We start from the raw sequence: 22340 nt of genomic DNA, 5'->3' as shown, positions 1-22340 counted from the left end.
TTCAGGATCAGAGACATGTGCCTGTAATGACACCACCTTTCTGACTCAGATTCTGGAGCTCAGAGAGGGGGCGAGACGAGCTCAGGGTTGCACAGCAGCCTGTGGTGGTGGCAAGACTGGAGCCTGCCGCTCCTGACTCCCCAAGCACATCCATGCCAGCATGCTGGGTCCTGAGAGCTGCACCCCTAGGCGCCCCTGCAGGCGGAGGGGGAGCTGGTCCCACAGGCAGGAGCCTGAGCACGCCGGCTGTGCCAGAACACACGTCTGCCTGCCTCTGCTCAGCCCCTGGGCCCCAGCTCCCTCCCAGAGGCCAGCACGCCAGCGTCCAACATGCTTTCTTGCTCTATGTCTGTGGTTTCTGGAATCCCAGCCCCTGCTCTGCTTGGAATAGTGGATGACACGGTACTGAAAATTCATAGCCCTGGCTCAGAAATGTGCTTTGAGAATAAACACAAAGCAAGCCTGTAAAACGATGTTAAACCTCACCAGAGGGGAGCGTGCCAAGAGGGTTAAGATCTAGGACGAGTGGCTTCCTCTCCAAGACACACGGCTTGACTTGTCTTGCGACATGACCCCAAGCCCCTGCCACAACCCCACAGACACGTGGAGATGACAGAGGGAGAGGAGCTAGGAGAAGGAGTTGTGTGGGCAGAAGGGCCGGGGGGCAAACATAGAGTCAAACTGAGAGAAGGAAGGTTCACCAAGCACACTCCCTGCCTCAGGGCCTTTGCACACACCAGGAATGTTCTTGCCCCGAACCTGTATGGCTGTGCCCCCTCTTGTGGTCAAGGTTCTGGCCAAATGTTCTCCAGGGGAGGCCTTCTCTGTTGCCCCCACATGGCCTGCGTCAAGATCCCTTGCCGGCTGTGTTCCCCTTTGCAGCCTGAATGATAAACCGGCACCCTGGTGTGCACAAAGTCACTTGTTCGTCTCCTTTAACCAAGACAGCAGAGGTCCATCTGTCCCCTCACCGCCTCGTCTGCCTGCTGGGAACGGCCATGACCCAGACTGCGAGCGGAAGGAGCTGCGATACAGCAAGGCCCTCGGAGCCCAGAGAGCAAACATTCATTCTGGTTTGTGCATCGTGGGAAGTAGGGGTCCCGGGCATTCCTGGGTCACCGAATCGTCAGAGAGAAAAAGGGCCAATCACAATGGCGCTGTCACACCGCCCTGTCCCTGAGACCCCAGGAACAGTGCTGGCTGGCGGGTCTGGCGAGCGCCCTCTGGTGTTTGGCTCTTGGTTTGCAGGTTCTCTTCTAGCTGGGCTGTTGCATGGCCCTAGCTGAGATCAGCGGTCCTCAGGAAGGGGAAGGATGGAGTAGCTGCGGCTTTTACAGAAACAGCAAACCAAAAATACTACAAAACCACACTGCTCAACTGTCCCGAGCCTGCCTCTCGGGCTCTGGCTGGGGCAGGATGTGAGGCAAGTGGCACGTGCAGAGGCGCCTGGCCCCCATGGGGGCCCCAGCCCTGGTTCCTAGAGAGTCTGGAACCTCGGCGGGCCTCCCGCCACCCGGCCACCCTGCCGGCTCGCTCCAGAACCCAGGGTGCAGTGGTCTGGGGTTTGTCCTGGGGGGAGGAGTTGTTTTGGCCAAATCCCGCCCTCCTTGTTAGTTCTCATCCCCAGGGGGTCTTCCCAGCCCCAGAACAAAGACATCTGTCACTTACCAGCTGTGTGACCTCAGGGGAGATCCTTAACCTCTCTGAGCCCCACTTTCTTCACCTGAAAAACAGAAAGAACACTCAAGGTTTACCACTGGGAGAGGCCGGGAAGATCGGAGCAGAGCAGGGTCCATGTTCATGGCTAACGTGGAATGAATGGGCGAGAACGGCGTGGGCACCAGCAGGAAGCGCTCCGGACAGGGGCCGCAGCTCGTGAGCGCCCCACTGTGGATCCAGTGCTCCAGGCTGCATGGCCTCCGAGCCCCTTCCTGCCCCGGCAGTGCCAAGTGTGCAGAGCCCGTCTGAGAGAGCTCCAATCAACCAGAGAACTCAGAGCCGGGGGAGGAGGGAGTAGGCTGGGGTGGGGGGGGTGTGCGCACCCTGGCAGGAGGGCGTCCTCTTCCTCTGGGACCTGCAGTGCCCTGGGGGGAGGGGAGCAAGGCCCAGGGAGCTCTGAGGTCCCGGGGTGGTGGGGACTCTGCAGACAGGGTGTGTGTGCCCCGCAGCGGGGCTGCTGGCAGGTCATGGAGCACGTTGTCGGGGCAGGGGTGTTCCGAGTCTGGAACATTCTCTAAGGACAGCAGGAGACAGCTGGGCATGCCCTGGAGAGAGAGGAGAGCCTGACGGTGAGACTCGGGAAAGCGCAGTGCTTGTGGTTTCGCTGTCAGAAGCCGCGACGGGGATGGGGTTGGTGCTTACAAAACAGCAACAACACACAGCAGCAGGCCCCGCTCACAGCCACAGCAGGCCCTGCCAAGGAAGAAGCAGAAATCAAGGCTTCTGGGTGTCGCCCTACAGTCCCAAGAAGTCCCTCGGAGCCTGGATGGTTCCGTGTCACTCAAGTTCAAGAAGATAGAAAGGTTCCCGGGAGAGACCCAGAAACTTCCCCAGCCACAAGGCGGCGGCAGTGAGTTCTGATGCCACCCAATCATGGGGAGTCAGGGTCTCGGCATGTCAGCCTGGGGAGCTGTGCAGTCCTTAGCATGAGCCTGCCTCGGGACAGCAGTCGTCACAAACGCTGAGGACAGGGCTTGGCTGGGAAGGCAACACTGAGTCAGAGCCACGCTGCTGTCGGGGCCGGTGCACCTGCAGAGACAGAGAGAGCCTTCCGGAAGGTGACAGGGATGACTGACGTCATCACGGCGAGGATGGCCTGACAGAACCAGGGTCCTCTACGAGGAGAGACTCGAGGGCGCCCAGAGGGAAGGCCACGGAGGACTCCCCAAGTCGGGAAGACAGTCCTCGCCAAGGACCAACTCTGCCGACACCTTGAACTTGCACATCCAGCCTGGAGAACTGGGGGACAGCGCGTGGCTGTTGTGGAAGCCGCCTGCGGGAGGCTGTTACGGCAGACCTGAGCGATTACAGCACAGCTGTGAGAACCAAATCCATTTCGCAGGTGAGGAAGCGGAGGCAGTGTCTCGCTCTAGGGCAGGGTGCTGGTTTGCTCACTGCTCGGAGGAACACAAGTACATTTCCTCCTTTGCAGGACACAGGTAGGGGAGGTTTGCTTGCAGACCGTCATTAAAAGCCAGGGCCCCCTGGGGTCCAGGCTGTGATGTAAGTGGGTTAAGCCATTTCCTGCAATGTAGGAATCCCAATGAGCACTGGTTCAAATCTTAGCTGTTCTACTTCTGATGCAGCTCACTGCTTATGCACTTGGGAAAGCAGTGGAAGATGGTCCCTGCCGCCCACATGGGGGACCAGGATGGAGTTCTGGGCTCCTGGCTTCTGCCTCACCCGGCCTTGGCCATTGCAGCCATTTGCAGAGTGAACCAGCAGATGGAAGATCCCTCTCTCTCTCTCTCTCTCTCACTCTCACTCTAACTCTGCCTTTCCAATAAGTAATTTTTTTTTAAGTCATGACACTCATCAATGAAGCAACCCCACGGGACCTGAGGGAGAAGTGGGCAGGAGGCAACACTCGGCTCTGCCCGCCTGCCTGCTGTGAGCCATAGGATCTGTCTCTGATCCGGGAGCGCGTGTCTGTCTCCAGCATCTGCCAGCGAGAAGAGCGACATCCCAGGCCTTGCGCGTGGCTTTTGGGCCACCAGCCTCCTGGGCCACCTTGAATGAAAATAAACACGAAGAGACAGTGGCTCAGTCGCAGTGGCCAAATTTCTAGTGCTCCATGGAGCTGGCGGCCAGACAGAAAATTCCCACCACTGGGAAGGTTCAAGCGGAACGCGCACAGCCTGGCGCATGACGCGGGGTCCACGCTTGTCCTGCTGCGCCTGGCTCTGAGACTTGGAGGAGGTCACTCACCCTCTCTGAGCTCCATCTCCTCGCCTGCGACAAGAGCAGGACTGACCTCCAAGCGCTCTTGTGAGGATTTCACAAGATAACACGATCGCGGCATGCGGTGAGGGGTTCTAGGTAGGACCTAGGATTTTTCGATACTAAGCAAATGCTGGTTCTCCTTCCTGGCTCAGTGGGAGGTGCTGGTGGGCAACACAGAGACGTGGAATTGGTTGGAAGGAAGACGGCAAACTGCAGAGGCAGCTCAGAAGTCCAGGCCAAAGTGTTGGCCCTGCCCCGAGGGTAAGTGGGAGCCACAGAGGATTGTAGGCAGCAGCATGGGAAGATAGGGACCCAGCGATTCAGTTTGGGGAATGTGTTTTACACTCAGCGAAGTGCAGGGAACTTGGTGTGTGAATCAGACCCTGGCTGGCAGCAAGGAAGGGGCCCGGTGTGATTCCGAGCCATTTCTCAGGGATTCATTTCTGCAACTCTAACTGATCGGTAGGGGAAAACCGTAGGACAAACTAGGACAAGCTTCATGGTTCGACTTCCCCTTTTGCTCCTGGGCTTCTGGGGGCTTCCCAGAGACAGAGAACCGAAGAGCACAGCCTGAGTAACCCCCTTCTCCACCCCCACCCAGAGCTCATGGACTCAGCAGGCAGTGGGCACAGCCTCAGGCCTGGAGGGTGTGGGTGTGAATCCTGACACATCCTGAGCCATTTCTGCCACGGCTCCCACCCTGCAAAGACGGGCATCACAAGGCCCACCTCCCAGCGCTGCTGACTGTTAAATGAGACACTATGCGCCAAGCTCCCTGCACAGGTCCTGGCACAGGGGAGGGGACCAGGACAAGAAAAGCCGTGGTGTCTTTCTTGTCTGGGCTGGCCCAGGAACGAGCAGGGCACCCAAGCTGCATGGAGGGGCAGGGCTTGGTCATCACGAGCTGCTGGGCTGTCCTTGGGGAGCCAGTGACGCCCTGTGACCCGGGGTCATCTGCAAAGGCAGGTTTCAGGTTGTCACCTCCTTGGCTGGGGTCAGGCCAACTGGAAGGCACCAGGTCCCTGCAGGGTGGGTGCCGCTGAAGCCCTGTGCAGGGGCCGCCACCTCTCAGCCACTGTGACTTCCCTCCCAGAAGCACCAGAGGCCCCTTGAGCCGGAGAAATGCCCCAGGCCACACAAGGGATGCCCTGTCTGGGAGGTGGCCACCCTGGCTTTCCCACCTCCCTGGCATCCCACAAAAATGAGGGAGGGGCATTGGCTTCAGCGGGCTCCCCGTGGGATTGGCGGGAGGCCGGCTCCAGCGGGGAGCGCATCTGTCCACTCCCGCGTCCTCACCCCCTCCCTGGAAAACCTTCTCAGTGACCTCCCTGATGAGCGCTCAAGCCCCAGGCTGGGCTCTGCACGGGGGAACTTCTCCCTGTGTGAGCAGTGCCCGTCGGGAAGAGAAAACCGAACTTTTTCCAGAGCAAGGACTGTCCTTAGCCACCACCAGTCCCGACACTTGGCTTATGATGAGCAGCCGGAAGCTGCCAGTCATTTAGCAAAGAGTCACTGGGCCCCCAGCACACACTGGGCCCTTTTTGGGGCGTCGCCAACATGACTATAAACAAGATAACATCCCTCTCCTCTTCCTCCGGAAGTAAGCTCAGATAAAACTGCATAGCCAACGGCTTCTCAAATTTCAGATGTTTGCCTGCCCTGTGTGGTTAGTGGCTACGGAAGTGGCCAGGGCTGAGGTCCCCTTCCTTATATCTGAGGGTTGCTATGGACTGGGCAAGGCTTGGTTCCCCAAATTCACGCAGATGGTTGAGCCCCAAAACCTCGCCTCCACGACTAATGGACTAATGCTAATGGTGGATGGTGCAGGGCGGAGCTTTGATCCAGTTATACAGTCTGGAGGTGGGTCCCTGGGGAGTGCTGGCATGAACTGCTGGGGGGGAGGGGGGGTTTGTGATCAGGTCAGGATGACTTCCCCGGGGGAGGTCACACCTGGGAGAGGATGAGCACCCGCCTTTGCACCTATGCCCCCTGGTTCAAGGCAGGATCCTCCCTCCACACACAGTGGGCCACCGCCAGCCTGTGACAGGCTATGACAGCATCACGTATCAGACGCTGGAGTAGCAATCTTGGGCTGCAAACCTCCAAACCGTAAGCTGAAATAAACTTTCCCAGGCTCTGAAGCTCCGCCCAGGATTTTTAGTTGCATTGACAAAAAGCTAACACAAGCGTCCTTCAAACAGCTCCCGGGAAAAGGAAGCAGAAGATGAGCTGATTTTGCTGCAAAACATTTTGCAATCCATGCATTTTTTTTTTTTGACCACCATAATACCTATTTCCACAAACTTTTTGAAAACCCCCTGTATGCATGGATAGCAAAATGCATTTGCACCAAAACAAACTTAGTGTTTAATGCGGCTTCCCGTGAACTTGTTAACTTGTTGAAGTGCTCAATAAAACGAGAAGTGCAGGACTGACCTCCCGGGGTTCTAGCCAGGATCCTGGAAGATGACACAGAGGAGCGTGCGTGTGTGTGTGTGTGTGTGTGTGGCTCTGGGAGAAGGTGCAGCCGAGCCACCGACACCCAGGCGGGGTGAGGAGAGGAGCGCTCGGGCAGGGGGAGTGACAGCAGGACACTGCGTGTCAGAGAGCACGTGGTTCCCAGCCACGTGGGGGGCCACGTGGGGGGCAGGGGGCGGCGCGAGGGATGACTTCACAGCGCCTGAGACCCACGAGTTACGGAAGGGGAGGGACTCTTCCATTCCTTCTCGAGCCCCTCCTCTGGCTTCATGCTGCCCTTGGGATGCACGCGTCCTGTTTGTCCTGTTTGCACTTCCCAGCCCGGGACAGTCTTACACGGAGGGTTTTTTTCTTCTTCTTCAAATTCCAAGGACAAAGCTTCATGAATAAACCAATTACTGGCCTCTGGAACAGGCCAGCGCTATCGCCCAAGGTGAGTCTCTGGAATGAATGTGAAGGTGCCAGTGGATCAGCATTTGGAGCCTCAGTCTCCCCGTCCATAAAGTGGGAACGCTGTCCTCGCGCGAGCACACGGAGGGCGACGCGCAGGCTCCGAGCGCTCTGAGCACAGTGTCTGGTCTCTCTCTGTCCCTGACAGCATCACGTGACTGGACTCAGCCATCCCCCTGGGCCCCGGGGGTGGGGGGCGGCCACCAGTGCTGAGAGCAAGAGGGCCCCCCCGGGGAGGGGGGTGAAACCCGCGATTGAGCAAGGACAGATAATGGAGTAGGAAGCAGGAAGAGCTTTTTCTCTTCTCCCCAGTCTTCACAAGGTATGATTTACGCAAACAACCAATGACCTTTTCAAATGGGATTTTAAGTGATAACCAGAAATGCCTATCGCTGCGACACACAGAGGTCGGAGACAAGAAAACCTTGTCCTTTTCTCGCTTTGACTCTGCAGCGTTATTAGCCGGCACCTGAGTTAAATCCTTCTGAAACGTGGGCACGCTCTGACAGTAAACACTCATCGCGCAGGGCTTAGAAGACCCACAGGCACATTTTGAAAATCCTTATCAAGCTCCAGCTTGCTAGGGACGGAGAAGCAAGGTTATCTGGGGTTGGGGGCTTTCACTAACGGTGTTTATGGGAGGCACATCCGCTAGCAGCGAAGATGAACGGAACACCTAATACCGAAAGGGCCCTCGTATTTATTAAACATTTACTCTGCGCCCCGTGCTCTGCCTCCACCAGCCGCTCTCATTTGCTAATGACTCGTGTGTGCACTGTTGCAAGCGCTTCATGGGGATTATGCCATTTGATCTTCCAAACGAGCTCTGATTAGGCAAGCACGGAGGGGGCCGAGTCACCTGTCCCAGGTCACACACAGCCGGGAGATGGCGGAGTCGGTACCGGAACCCAGGTGGCCAGGCCCTGGAGCTGACGTCAGCGCTGACACACGATCCTCAGCTATCTCACTCACTTCCCCTTTGCTAGAGACTTGAGGTCACACGGTCCCCAGAGAAGGCAAAGGACTTTGCTAGGTCACAGGGCCAGCTGGTCCACCCGGCGTCTGCCGACCCCCTGTCTGGCTCTCCACGGCTCAGGGTGGGCAGGGGAAAGAGGAAAGCAGTCATCCAATGCTACCCAGTCCAGAGACCACCCCGCGCCCCGACCTGCCCCACTTCCAAGGCCCTTTGTGAAGCCAGCCTGGGTTTCTGGTTTATGCTGACAGTGTATGACAGGTGAGTTGTGTCTTAAACCCAATGCTGAAATACGGACTCATGAGAACCGGGGTCATGGGACTGGTTCTGAGTCCCATCCGGCTCCCTGCTGACGCACCTGGCCAGGCAGCTGGGCCCCTGGCACCTGCGTGGGAGTCCTGGATGGAGACCCAGGCTCCTGGCTTCAGCCTGGCCCAGCTCTGGCTGTCATGGCCCTTTGGGGAACGAACCAGGACATAGAAGATCTCCCTCTGTCCCCTCTCATTGTCACTCTGCCTTTCAAATAAAAGCAAATCTTTAACAGAGAGAGGTTTATGTAGAAAAATCTGCTAAGCCCTATGCTAAGAGATCAAACTCCCTGAGCAACAGCGCCAAGTACATGGCAAACAGCCTGTGCGTGGTGCAGGCTGGGTGCCTGGCTAGTACTCATTGTATGTAAAGAACTGTTGCAAACTAACCGTCTCGGACACACAGCCTAACATTAGTGGGGTAAAGAGATGAGGGGGCCTGCACGTGGCCAGCGGGGGCTGCAAACAGCAGCGACCTGGAATACATCACCTTCCACGACTGAGGACGGAGGATGAACACACCTGCCCAACCCTCCTGCAGCTTTCCGCGACCCCGTCCCGCCCGCCCACAGGCATCAGGGCACAGACGCATTTTGTGCAAGGGCAGACCAAAGCCACCAGGCCACCACCAGCAAGGAGCCCGAGGCAGGCGTGCCTTCCCCGTGTGGGAGACACGAGAAGGGGCAGCAGTTGGGAGCCGAGGACGGCCTGGGTTGGGTTGCCTGGCAGCCTCTGCTCCCTTCCAGAGCCGCCCAGTCTCCCCCGCTGGGAGCTCATCTCCTGCCCAGGCCAGCCCCAGCCCACGAGGGTGGGAGTCTGGACGTCACACGGCTCTGCCTGCGAGCTCCCGCGAGACCTGGCCCTCCATGCAGTCCCGCGGTGCACCCCCAGGTTCCGCGGAGGAGGGAGGCAAACACCACTCACTTCTCCAGGGGCCCCATGGCTGGGCCCAGCCTTCCCCTGCTGAGTCTCTCTCTCTCTCGCAACCAAACGCTGTTGGTGCCTCCCAGCCCAGGGGCCCTCCTGTGGCCCCTGGCTATCTGTCGGGTGACCGCCTCCCCAGCTGGCGTCTCCCTTTCCTGGAACTCTCTGCTCTCTGGTCCTTGCTCAGTGGAAAAACCTGCTGCGCAGGGTGAGCTCCTTGCCATCAACCCAGGACAGGGCTCCTTCCATGAACGCCAGGCAGCTGGTCCTCTTGGGCCTCACCTTGCCCCTGCCAGTACCAGGGTCACCTCTATCTCTGCTTTGCCCTCACAGGTTCTCCTTTGCTCTCTCTGTTCCGGTCACGCTGGCTCCGGCTTTGCCCTTGAACTCCCCGAGCTCCTTCCTGCCCCAGGGCCTTTGCACTTGCTGCATTCTCTGCTTTCTTCCTATCATTCCTGCCCCTGCTTAGATGGCATCCTTCAGGGAGGGGGGGCACAAAGCCCAGAGTCACCTCCACTACTCCAGCCCTTTTCTGGGCGATGTGGATCCATCCACTCTGCTACCGGACTCTCACCACAGCTCTGGGATGGGGGCAGAGCCGTGATTACTACAGAGGCCAGCCCAGGGTCTCAGCTAGGACTCTGTGGGCTGGACCTGCTCATACCGCTCATGACTCCAAGCCCAGCTGTCTTTCCTAAGCCATGTGGCTGACCACAGAGGAGGCCCCACAGGCTGAGCTGTCATAGGCAGACTGTTCAAGACGGCCCAGCCAAGGACACGGGCTAGGGCCTCACTCAGATTCCAGGCACCAGGCTGGGGGGCCTTTAGAAGGAAGCCAGGATCCCTCTGCTCCCCTGGGGGCACATGTGTTAGTCCTGTGTGTGTGCACACACACACACACACCCCAGTTTCCCTGGGCAGCTTCCTGCCGGCTGGCGAGAGTGCCGTCTCCCACTGGGAAGCAGCTGGCCAGTTTCTGCTCTGTGCCAGGCTCCCTTGTGGCTACATGGTGGCTGCTCAGGCCATCCCATCCCACAGTGCACTGGGGCCGCTACAAGCTGGGTGACAGTGAGCAGGTTCTGGCCATCTCTGGACTTCAGCCCCACGGGGAGAGAGAGCCAAAGGCAGGGAGAAGCCCTCAGGGTAGTGCAGGACCCACCCAGACCAGGACACAAGGAACCCTTGCTCTGTGCTGGGCTGATCCATCATCAGAGTCACCGGCGCCCCAAGGACTTCTCGCAAGTCCCTAAACCAAGCTCTCCGTCAAGTCCTAGGCCTGGAAACTGCCGCTACGCTCTAGAGCAACTGACAACATTCGGAATTACTTGCAGCTTTCAGACATCAAAAGCATCTCCGGGGCTCCCATTCATCAGCTTGACAACGTCCCAGGACTGGGCAGCAGCCGTCTCCAGCGCTAAACACCTGCTCATTCACCATTCACCGCAGGCCCCACCACTCCCTATTGTCTTACCCACACTCTCAATCCAGTGGTGCTGGCCACCTGGTCCCCGGACTGGGTGTCCTCAGCTGTCTGCTCCTGCTGGCCTAGACTCTCCTGATATCAGTCACAAGATGTTGCCCGGCCATGCTGGTGGCCTCTGAAGGGCCCTGGCCAGCCTGGCCGGCACGCCCCGGGGACATGCCACAAGCCCTTGCAATTACCTGCTGTGTGTAACGCAGGCCCCGCTTAGAGAGCTCAGAGAGGCGCACGCAAGGAGAGCCTTCTCCTTAGTAATTTCCTGCTTACAGAATTTTCGGGTTGCAAGGGACTCTGACAAAGGCATTGAGAGTAACCTGTCATTTCACGCCCAACCTCCCCCACCAGGGTGACGTGCGCCCTTCCAGGTCCCACTGTGTGCCCAGCGCTGCAGGAGCTGGGCACACAAAGATGCAGCCACGCAGGAGGCCTCCCGGGCTCCGAGGTGGCCGGGTAAATAGCACCCGGGAAGCAAGGCAGACTCCAAGGCGCACACGCGGCCACTGGCTCGGCACAGACGTGTCTGCATCGCGGTGTCAAAACAATTCTCCCGGGGGTGCAATGTTTTCCTCTGGGTAATAGAGAAAGAGCTGAGGCTCAGAGAGGGTAAGGCCTAGAGCGAGGCTGCACAGGCGGCAGGGGCAGCAGTTCAGCTCCCAGACCCCGGCCTGCCATTCAGAAGGCCAGTGGGAGAAGCAGGGAGGAGGGGTGCGGGTCCGTCTTTGTAGATTCTGAAGGGCAGGTGGGAGACACAGCAAGCCTGGAGGAGGTGGAGGGAAGCCAGAGGGGCCAGGCAGAGGGCAGGCAGGCAGGGAGGCCAGGGCCTGGTTAGCAACCAGAAAAATGCAAATGAAAACAGAAGGAGACCACCTTGGCATGATGAACCCGGCCAGAACCAGAAGCCCCCGTGATACCAGGTGCTGGTGGGCGTGCGGACACAGGACCCCTTGGCCAGCTCATGGGCCGTCTGGGGCATTTTCTGGTAGGACTGGGGGGAGTGACTTGTAGATAGCCCCTCTGCCCCAGCAGTTCCACCCCTGGGTAAGTATCAGAGCCAGCCGAAGGAGCATGCATGTTCTAGAACGTTGTTAAAGGAAGAACCATTCCGGCCCACAGCTCAGAGAAACGTTTCCGTTCTGGTGTCTAGGTGGCAGGGTCAGGGGACACGCGGGAGGCCATCGGGGTCGCCTTGATACAGAATCACCTGAGAGCCCGACGCCAGGTGCACGGTGACGGGTACCCTGGAGATGGCTGCGCAGCTGCCACACGTCCCCACCCACTCCCCAGCATTCAATGCGTGCCCAGGAGGCCCTTGCTGGGGCCAGGTTCTGTCCAGGCGGCGCAGGGCTCCCGCAGGAAACCACACACACAAACGGGTGAAGCTTACATTCTGGGGAAACTCTGAGGATAAGCAAAGAGGCAGATGCGAAACGGGCTGGAGGTCCAGGCTGGGGAGTGCTACCCCCGGGTCTGAGGGTCCCAGGGCAGCTAGCCCAGCAGCCCCCTCCAATTAGAGCCCACGGGGGCCCTTCATTCCCGCAGAGTCCTGTCCAGGTGGGCTGTGGTTTGGCCTGTCCCTGGGAATGCCGTGCGATTCCCAGTCCTGGCTGAGGGTCTGAGGCTCAGAGACACCAAGCGCCTTGCCCCGGGCCACACAGCGGGGTGGGAGGAAGCGGAAACGGGGATGTCAGTGTTCCGCTGTGACTCCCAGAGGGATTTACCCCCTCGACAGCTGGCCCACGAGGGCACTGGAAAGCCCGGGCTCCATTCCCAGGGCGGACAGGCACTGGGAAAATCAGGATGGGGCGAGGAGCCCAGCTGGAGCCCGAGAGGAGAGGCCGAGGCGGCACGGCGCTTTCTAGCTCGGCTTCCCGGCTGAACGGGGCTGTTGCTGGCCAAGTGTGCTCACTCCGGAACTAATTCCAAACACATGGGGTTTGGCCCAGACACCTCCTGCCTGCTTGGGGCCCAAGACCGTGGCAGGAGTCCTCCCGCTCCTGACCTGCCCAGAGTGGAGCAGCATGGCTTCCTGGTGGTGTGTGTGTGGGGGGGGGGGGAGGGTGCTTCTCAGTCCCCCAAACACTGCAGAGCGCACGGGAGACTCCAAGGCCCGGGTCCATGGCAAACAGGCCGCCCCCACCCCCACTGTCCTAGCACAAGTCACACACGACCCCCGCCCCGGGGAGCAGCTCCACACCCACGGCAGTGCACAGGATCCGGCTCTGCCCATCTCTGCTGGGCCCCCCGGGGCAAGTCACACCACCTCTCTGTGCCTTCCTTCCTTCTGTAACACAGGAGGTGAAGCTGGGACAAGCAGCCGCCTCCCAGGGACACTGGGAGGACACAGGGGTGTTCGTGGAGAGCACGCACCCCACACCCCACCCGGAGCGGCCGGGGGGACGGTGATGGTGAGGGCAGCCGCTTCTCCGGCTTTGTGACAATGCCCAGTCCTCTCTCTAGGGAGGCCTGCAGGGGTCAGCCCCACCCCTGGGTGCCAGACCCATGATTTCTCAGCAAACATCTGTGCGGCTGCTTGCCGGGCTGGGCGCCCAGCAGCATCTCCTGGCGTGTGTGAGAGATGCACGTCCCCGGACTCCTCCCTGGCCCTGCTGGGTCAGACACACGGGGGCGGGGCCCAGAGAGGTGGGCTTAGGGGGAAGCCGTTGGCTGTGTGCGCAGTGATGGACAGGACCCTGGAGCAATTCACGATAGCCTCCCCCTCCTCTCCCACTGGGAAGCCGGCTGAGCGCGACTGTGGGGCTCGCTCTGGCCGATGGCGGGCAGGGTCCAGGGGCTTTGTGTGCCTGTCCGCCATGAGAAGAACAGGCTCCAGACAGCCCACGACGCCCAGCCCGGGCCAAGCACATGAAACCAGGGCCAGCGCAGGACCCACCCACCCGTGCAACCAAAACGCACGCTCTCCTGCTCCGTGGGACTGCTTGTTACTCAGCCCACACGGACGGCTACACTCTCTGCTCAGCTGTTCCTGTATATATGCTCAGAGGGCTTGCGGTCAGCAGTAAGACACCCACCTACCTCTTAGCGGTTACTGAGGCTTGGAAGGGTTCTTCTCACACCTGCACTTCAGAGGGAGAGCTCAAACACAGAGAGGCCAAGAGTTCGTCCAGAGTCACCCAGCTCGTGAGGGCCAAACCTGGAGCCCAGCCCAGAAAGCCTCCCACACGCACTCCCTGCCAACGGGGAACTCTCCAGCATTTTGCAGGGAGGAGTAGGTCTCGCCACCCCTTCCGGCTCCCACACAGGCGGCCTTGGCTCGGGCAGCCTGCACCCCGGCGAGCTCTCGGCCCAAGGGCGCCCCCTTTGCAACTTGCCCTAGGCTGGTGCACGCCAGAGATCCTCACCCTGCTGTTCACTCTGCCACTGCTCCTTCCCCAGCCAGAGCCTGGGGTCTGGGCTGCTGTGGATTGTCCCAGATCAAGAGGGGGAGGAGGTAGAAAGAGTTCATGAGGGACTCCTAGGGCCCCCCAGCCACCCAGAGGCACCAAACCCTGGGCGGGGACCTCCTTACAGCGTTCGACTCATCACGTCGTTGGCTCCCCCCAGCCAAAGCCGTCCTTTGTATGCAGGCATCTGTCCTCACGGAGCGTGGCACGCGCCGAGGGGCTGTGGGTTCCCGAGATGCAATTACAGATCCAAGAGGAGAACGTCGGGACTTTCAGGCAACAGAGAAACCACTGAAAAACCTTGCAATTACGGGGCAGGAACACGAAAGGGAGCAGCCTCCGCTGCTGTGGCGGAAATAGCTTCGGCGTGGTTTCCTGGCCTTACAACCCCGCTCCGGTGACGTCAGAGGGGCCGCTTGGAAGAGGGCTGGTTGGCGATGTTTTGCACTTTTCGGCAGGCAGGTGGGGCGCGCTGCTGTTTCCTGGTGCACAGAGGATGGGCGACTTCAGAGAGGCAGTGCGGAAGCCGGGACAGGAAGCCCGAGCTCTCAGGGGCCCAAGGCCCCCTGGCGGCCCCACACTCAGACACAGCACAACTCCGCCAAGCCAGCTGAGAAAGCAGAGAGGCAGCCAGGAGAGGCGCCGTGCCCCAGCGCACCCAGGGGCGGGTCCTGGATCCTGTTGGGTCCCCATACCCAGAGCTCTCACCCCTGCTGACCAAAGGGGCGTGCTGGTCCTGTCGTCCCTCGGTGGGAGGGGTCGCTTCACTCTGGCTGGGGTGGGGAGGGGGTCCGAGCAGACTCACTCAGCCTCCATCTACAGAACGGGTTTGGTGTTAGGGAGAAGCCCCAAATCGGAGATCCAGTCCCCCAGTTTCTCACCCTGCTGTGCAATCCTGGGCAAATTACATCTGTCTCTGTGCAACCCCCCTCCTCTGGAGCAAAGGGGTGGAGGTGGTGGGGCCACATGGGCCCGCTCTGGCTCCCTGCACCAAGTCCTTCCCACGGCTTGGCATCGTGGTTATGAGCAAGGGCCTTGGCATTGGATTGCTGGGTTCGAATCCCGGCTCTGTCCCACGCCACCTCAGGTGAGTCATTTTTCCATGACTCGGTCTGGCCCGCATAAAATGAAGGTGAAGTGACACTATCCACAGCCCAGGCTTGTAGGGACAGTTGAGTGAGCTGGGAGCCTGGGGCACTGGGAACAGCACACGGCGCATACGGGGCTCTGCAGAAGTGCACGGGGACACGGGCCTCGGGCCACACGCAGCCCAGGCAGGCAGGCGCCCTGGCCAGAGGGAGGAGCTTGCTCCCGCAGGGCCTCTGCCTGTCCCGACCCCAGCAAGCTCTTTGCTCGCATCCAGACGGGTCCTGGCTACGGCCGGCTGGGTGCTCAGAAAGCTGGGGCTGAGACCCAAGGAAGTTAGACCCAGGCTGTCAGAGGCGGAGAGGCTGAGCCTGAATCCCCTCCAGGCCACTGCAAGGTGACCGCCCTCACCTGCATGCAGAATTCACTGATGCATCCCGTGCACCGGGGGAGGGACTTAGCTTCCCACCCAGGGACCTAAGCCGCTCCCCCAGCATCTTGTGCTTCGAGGGAGGGAAGCAGTCTAGGCCACCAGGCTCAGCACCCTCAGGTCTGCCATCCACACATTCAGTGATCCATTCTCCTCTCCAGGGTGCCTAGCCCCGAGCCCTGCCGGAATGACGCCCCTGCCGTTTCCCAGGGGTCCTGGCTAAGAGAGTCCCTGTCCAGGAAGGGGCGCGAGTCAGCCACAGCGAGGACCCTGGGGGGTGAGTGCAAGCTCCTCCCCTCCACAGCCCAGAAGCAGTCAGGGTCGGGGGTGAGCACACAGCCCACGAGCCAAGTGTGGCTGCCGCCTCGGCGCAGTTCCACGGGACCACCAGCACACGCATGCTTTTAGGTATGACCCACAGCTGCATTTGTGCTACAAAAGATGGCGTCGTTGCAGGGGTGACAGTCTGCCTCCACCCCCAAACCTAAGCCATCTATTTCTTGGCCCTTCTCAGGAACAGGTTCCTGCCCCTTCCTGGGCTGGAGGGCTCCGAGGGCAGGGCTCTTGGATCCTGTCTGCCCGGGAGCCCAGCGTAGCTCCGGGCAGGCCAGACACCCGCACGCAGCCCAGGGCTGCTACCTGAGAACACGCCACGGAGAGCCTAAGGGGGACCCACAGACACACCTGCCAGAGGCAGGAGCAGGGATCAGCGCTCCAGGCAGAGGGATCAGCATGTGCAATGGCACCCAGGGTGCTGCAATGAGAAAGTGGGACAGGGGCTGTGTGCTGGGCAGGGCCGGGCACGTGGGACTTGGTGGCCAAACCCTGAGGTGATGATGGGACACCCAGGGGATGGCTGAGCAGCAGGTGACACACATGGGGCCGGCCTTCCCTGTGGAACGGAGCGCTTCGGGGAGGAGGGTGACAGGTGGCATGTGCGAGGGTTCTGGTGAGGGACAGGACACGAGGCCCCTGGTGGGGGCATCTGAGCGGGGCCGCAGGGGCTTGGCTGGGGTGCTACTCCTCCGCTGTGCCCTCCAGCGAGACAGGAAATGGGAGGGCTGGGCTCACGGGGGAGACAGACTGGCAGGCGTGCGGTGCACCCCCATCTGAGGTCGGGGTGTGAGGCTAGAGGTTGGCATGGGCTACAGGGGGGACCTGGGGACTCCAGGCCCAGCAATGGGCTCAAGTGTGGTTCCCCAGAGGAGCTAGGAAACCAGCAACACAAAGTCCCCCCTGGAGGAGCCGTGCCCTCAAAAGCCATGGAGGCCCCCTATGACCTGCATAGCCCCTTCCTCTCTCATCTCCCAGGCCCCTCCCATGTCCAGGGCACCTGAGCCCCTGCTGCTCAGGCTGGCCAGGCAGCTTCCTCCCAGCTCAGGGCTCGGCTGTGAGGACCCCTGTGCTGGGCTGCTGGGCACCAGGTACCCACGTGGAGAAGGCTCGCCCTCCCCAGGTCTTTGCCCACCCTTCTCTTCTCGGTGTGGCTGCAACCAGGCACCTCCACGGTCAACTCCCAAATCCTCTCCCCTCTGCTGACGTACCCTGGCCCCTCCCACTAACGAGGGAGTGCCCCCATGAGACTGGATGGGACAGGGGGGTTCTGTTTACCCAGCTCCCTGATCCGTTCAGGTTGTCCTCCTGGTGAGTGTCACCCTGAGCCTCCTGCATGGCCAGAGGGAGAAGAGAGTGGCCTTTGGGACACACACACACACACACACGCACACACACCCTGCTGCTGAGGTTAGATCCCTCCCGGAGCTGCGCCTTTCCTGTTCTTGGAACCACGTGCAATTTCAAAGGCCGAGGGAAGGCAGGGCCGTGTGAGGCTCACCCTGAGAGCCTGCAGACAAAGAGCGTTTCAGGAACTGGCTCCCAGAGCCCGGCCGGTCGGGCAGCCCCTGGGGCCGGAGCTGGGGCTTTCCGGCTTTGCTGTCTGAGCAGCCCCGGGGCCAGCTGGTCTCCATCAGGAAGCGGAAGGCAGACAGCTGACCGGCCTGCAAACAGCGGGGGAGCAGGCGCTCCCCACGCGTCCCCAGGCCCCACGCCGCAGACTCCAGGGACGCAAAGACGTGGAGACCCCACTCATCTCTGCTCTCACCTGCATTCGCCTTCGTGGTCCACACGGCTGCGTGGGACACAACGCCATTCCCTCAGTTTCCCTCCTTAGAGAAGGGACAGAGACGCTTGAGACACAACTCCTAACCATTCAGATTCTTAGCAAAGGTTTCAAGTCAGTTACTTTTCAACTGTGATAACTTGTGGGTTTCTCTTTAATTGGCTCAGTCAATATATAACATAAATACACGCCAATGCATGGTAACCTGGCACGTATCATATACAGCACATAGATGCACACGGACACACCTAGGATGTGTATACAGCGAGAACATATGTGCATCTACACACACGGGTTACAGCATGCATGAGTGTTTCTGTGGGTGTGTAGAGATGTAGATGCAACACCTACATAGTATTTACTACATACCTAGCTCTGTCCTAAGAGCTTGGTGAAATTAAGTCATCAAACCCCATTATCATGCTGAAACTGGAGCCATCGCCCCATCTTATAGCCGGTGGGACTGAGGCTCAGAGCAGCTGAGTAATTTGCCCAGGTGCACTCCACTGGTTGTAGGTGGACCTGGAACATGTCCCGCCTTCTGTCTCAAGCAGCTTGCTCGCAAAGCCACATTCTTATCTACTGCAAAGAGCCCGGGTTCTTTTAAAAGTATGGTTCTTGAACCAGCGCGAATCTTCATGTTCCAAGGAGCTGCGAGGGTCCAGGGGGCCGTTCTGCGGCGTTCCTGCGGTCCAAGCCCTTTTCGCGACAGTAGGAAGACATCATTGCCTTTGCCCTGCCTCTCCCAGCTGAGCCCAGCCTTTCCCTTAGAGCCAGACATCAGAGATCTGTGCAACAACACCACTCTCCTTGCTGATTTCCTTTTGTTTTGGGCGGCTGTTGTTTTTCCATTACATGGTATTTGTGACCTCAAGAAGAATGCATTATTGTTACTGTTTAAATGACAGAGTAAATATTTAGCCAATGGTTACTATCAACGGTGGCAAACACATATCCACGGAACCCTCCTGGGACGCACGTTTAAGAACCACTGCAGAGCACCAGTGCTAGGCTACTCCCCAACACCGAGCATCCCACGGGGCTTCGGAAGGGGGCGCTCGTGGCCATCCCCAGGACCCTTCTTCCTCCCAGGGCACACTGTCCTAGGTGCAGGTGCAGGGGCACCCTAGGCTCAGGTGCTAGGGCACTCTGAACAGCACATGAGCCCCCAGAACGGACAGGCTCTAGAAGGGGCTCGCTCTCCTATCAGAGAGGCCCCTGCATCTCCTGCGCTCTCCTCAGTGCCTCCACCCCTCTTCCCAGACACTGGGCCCCTGAAATCGGATCCGCTCGCAGTCACACAATCCCAGCAGCGGCGGGGCCTCCCGGCCTTTGCACCGGCCCCTCTGTCCGTCTGCGCAGGGATCGCCTTCCAGCTCTTGACCCCAGCACGCTTCCCTGCTTCCTCCCACGGCAAAGTCACACTGGCAGCAGGTGGCACGCGCTCTCCAAACAGCTTCAGTGCCTCTGACGGTGTCGTTTACACAAAGGGAAATGACAAGGACAGCGCGGTGCCGTGGACGACTGCTCAGTGCACATGATGCTAAATAACGCAGCATCCGGGAAGGATGTCACTCAAACGCGGCCCTGCCACGTGATGGAACACACACAACCATCCAGTGTGATTGCTCAGGGCAAACCCAGGAACACTCCCTGAGCACTAGCACAAATGTTCTTTGATGGGTTATGTCCTTATAACCCCATCACATGTTGAAAATGTCACAAGTCAAAAACGCACTCCATACAAAGAACTTCCTGGGTTAGCAAAGCAGCACCTCGTGATGGCCAGGAAGACAGTGAGCTATGCTTGTGGTGGGTCTCCAGCTGGGAGAGACAGAGAGGGAAGAAGACGAAGGAAGCCCCAGAGGAGCAGTGAGCAGAGTGGCCAGTTGGTTGCACAGGTTTGTCAAGCCAGGCCTGGGCCAGCTCTGTGTGGCCGAGACGAGTGGGCAGATGGCACCTTCCTTCAGGCGGCAGGGGTCGCAGGGAGCAACCTGGCTCCGGAGAGTACTCAGCACGTCCAGGAAGAACGAGCATTGCTCTCGGTCCTCGATGAGCTGCCACTCTGCCATGGGAACCACACAGGCCCCCAGGCCATCCACGAGACCAGAGTATGGTCAGAGGGATGAAAGTGAGCCCTACGCATGGGCGGGCGTTCCCGGGCTGAGCACAGTGTGGGAATCGGAGGGAGGGTTCCCAGGAGAGGAGAGGCTCAGGGGGGAGGGTTCCCAGGAGAGGAGAGAGAGGCCCGGGCTGAGGTTTGAAGACACAGTGACTCACAGAAAGGCCGGAGTAGGGCATCGCAGGTGAAGAACAGCAGGTGCCAACCCTGCAGGCCAAATCCTGCAGCCGTGGCGTGACCGTTACCTTGGGTGATGAGAACCCAGCTTCTGTCTATATTTTATCTATATCCTCAGATGCAGCTCTAGCTCCATATCTTCTACAAAGATACTTCAAAAAGTCGTAGACAATGCATAAGTATGAAAAAGGCATGCATGGGTTTCAGAGTTTTTGCTCCAAAGTAAGCTTTTCTTTTCATTTTCCAGAACTTTCTGAAGCCCTCTTTGCGTATCACATCAGCTGCTTTGCGTCTAGCAGGGCCTCGAGTACCTCGCTATGTCCTGACTTACTCAACCCTCAAGGCTACTGCTACCTGTGAAGTCCAGTTTGCAGGTGAGGAACCTGAGACCAAGAGAGGTTACGTGGCTTCCCCGGCGTGGCACAGGAAGAAGTGGAAGTGTGGCTGGAACTCGGGCCCTCTGTGATCAGCGTCCACACTGCGAGTATTATTCCAGTGATCTCTCTGATCAGCAGAAGGCAGGGGAGCAGGGAGAGCAGAAAGGAGACCAAGGGTCCTGGCGGGGGCCCAGGTCGCGATGAGCCCGGCCCAAGGTGCTGCAGAATTTGGACGCTGTCCCGGGGCCACGCGGCACATGGGCAGTAGGAGGAGGCAGGACACAGCCGGATGCTCCCAGGAACAGGGGTTATCTAAAAAATGCCTGCGTGCTTATCAGCTGGGCACGAGAAAATAAAAATAAGCATTGGAGGAAGGACTCAACCTGTGGGTTTGGCTTCTAGAAGCACAGAGGAAATTTCCATGCAGTTGGCGGCCCCGCCTCCTATGACCGTGACACTGACAAGTCCTCTGAGCCCGGCCACGGTGGCTGATTATGGAGGGATGTCTCATCGCAGCTGGCAGGGAGCTGGGCCTTGGCTCCTATGCTTGTGGCTCACCCATGTCCCACTGCAGCACAGCTCAGCTACGAGAGCTAACAAACATGTCTATGGCAGACTGAGCGTGCATGCAGGTGTCACTTGGCCCTCACAAAACCCAGCAGGTGAGGATGACAACCTCCTTCCTTCCAGACGGGCAGGCCAACACTCAGAGAAGTGAGGCACCTGCCAGGTGCCAGAGCTGGGGAGAAGCAGGTGAGAGGAGCGCAGAGGCTGTCTCTCTGCGGAGGGCAGACTGACCCCATGTGGTGCATGGTGGCTGTGTGTCTGAGCACCAGGAGGGCTCTGACTGCTCTAGGCTGCCAGGGTTCAGGCCGTCCCAGTGCCTGAACTTTCTAGAAAATGCAATGATGATCGAGCCGTGCCTGCAAAGCCTGCAGCCAACCAGTCGGGGGAGCTACACTCTCGGGTCTGGAAGGTCTGTGACCCACAGGAGGCGACAGGAGCAGGGAGGGCATGGGGACCTGGTGGCAGCTGAAGTCCCAGGCCCAGGCGGGGCTGTAGGACAGGATGGGTGTAGGCAGACAGAACCAATAGCAAGCAGCTTTCTGCCCCTCGCCACTACGTCCCCAGCACTGGCACATCACAGGCCCTCCACAAAATCCTGTTAAGGGGTTGGCATTGTGGCACAGTGGGGTCAGCTGCCACCTGAGACACCCACACACCTGCTTGGAGTCCTGGCTGCTCTGCTTCCAATCCAGCTCCCTGCTAATGCGGCTGGGAGGTGGCAGAGGATGGCTCAAGTGCTCGGGCCCCTGCCATTCATGTGGGAGACCAGGATGGAGTTCCTGGCTCCTGGCTTCCACCTGGCCCAGCCCTGGCTGTTGTGGGAATTTGGAGAGTGAACAAGCAGGTCAAAGACTCTGACTCACTCTCTCTCTCTCTCTCCCCCCAGCTCCTCCCCTTTCAAGGAAGTGAAAGAAACCAGCAGCTCGCGGGGTGGCCCCTGCAGATACACTGGGCCCCCCAGCACTGTAAGGGAAGCTCTTGCTGCTGAGACAGAACTTCGCCCGGGAACCAGGACACAGACAATCCAGCAGGTGCATCCCCCAGCTCCGGGACACCAACGTTCCTGCAGCCGTGTTGGCTCAGCCCCGGCAGCAGCACACAGCACCTGTGCCCGACCCCACTGTGGCCTCCAGGCACCTGCAGATACCGCTGTCACCCACACTGCTGTGCAGGCCCCGCCCAGGGAGGCCCTGACGCTCCACCCAGCCCCTCCGGGGACTCCACTCACCCAGAGCTTGCCCTGTAGTTAACCTTCGTAACTTTGCATTATTTCACCCAAAGAACACTCCAGACTGTAAGCCCCAGGCCCCACAGAAGCAGAGAGGGCACCTGGGATGTGGTTCTTCGCCCATTTGCCACATGAAATTAGCCGCTTCGTGAGCCCATGGCTATCGCCTTACACTGCTTAGCCTAGAAGACGCTCTGCGAAGGAACAAACAAGTGAAGGAAGGAAGGAGGGAGGGAGACAGAGGAAAGCCCCTCCCAGCCTGGAGGGAAACCTCCCCA

The 22340-nt window shown here is 59.5% G+C and overlaps 1 protein-coding gene across 2 annotated transcripts in view; it reads right to left on the bottom strand.

The window, feature by feature from the left end:
* The window catches only part of ST3GAL1 (ST3 beta-galactoside alpha-2,3-sialyltransferase 1), a 72235-nt gene that overhangs the window by 26887 nt on the left and 23008 nt on the right, over positions 1-22340 (bottom strand). Inside the window, exons 1-2 of one of the 2 annotated variants that reach the window (XM_062187955.1) lie at positions 14082-14366; positions 1669-1723 (exon numbers count right to left, since the gene is read on the bottom strand). The gene's annotated coding sequence lies outside the window, so the exon portion shown is untranslated. Of the gene's footprint in view, positions 1-1668; positions 1724-14081; positions 14367-22340 lie in introns of those variants that run through there. The other variant, XM_062187954.1, reaches the window with a different exon arrangement.

The sequence above is a fragment of the Lepus europaeus genome, chromosome 4 (genome assembly GCF_033115175.1).
Source record: "Lepus europaeus isolate LE1 chromosome 4, mLepTim1.pri, whole genome shotgun sequence".
NCBI lineage: Eukaryota > Metazoa > Chordata > Mammalia > Lagomorpha > Leporidae > Lepus > Lepus europaeus.
This window is presented reverse-complemented; position numbering and strand designations above follow the sequence as displayed.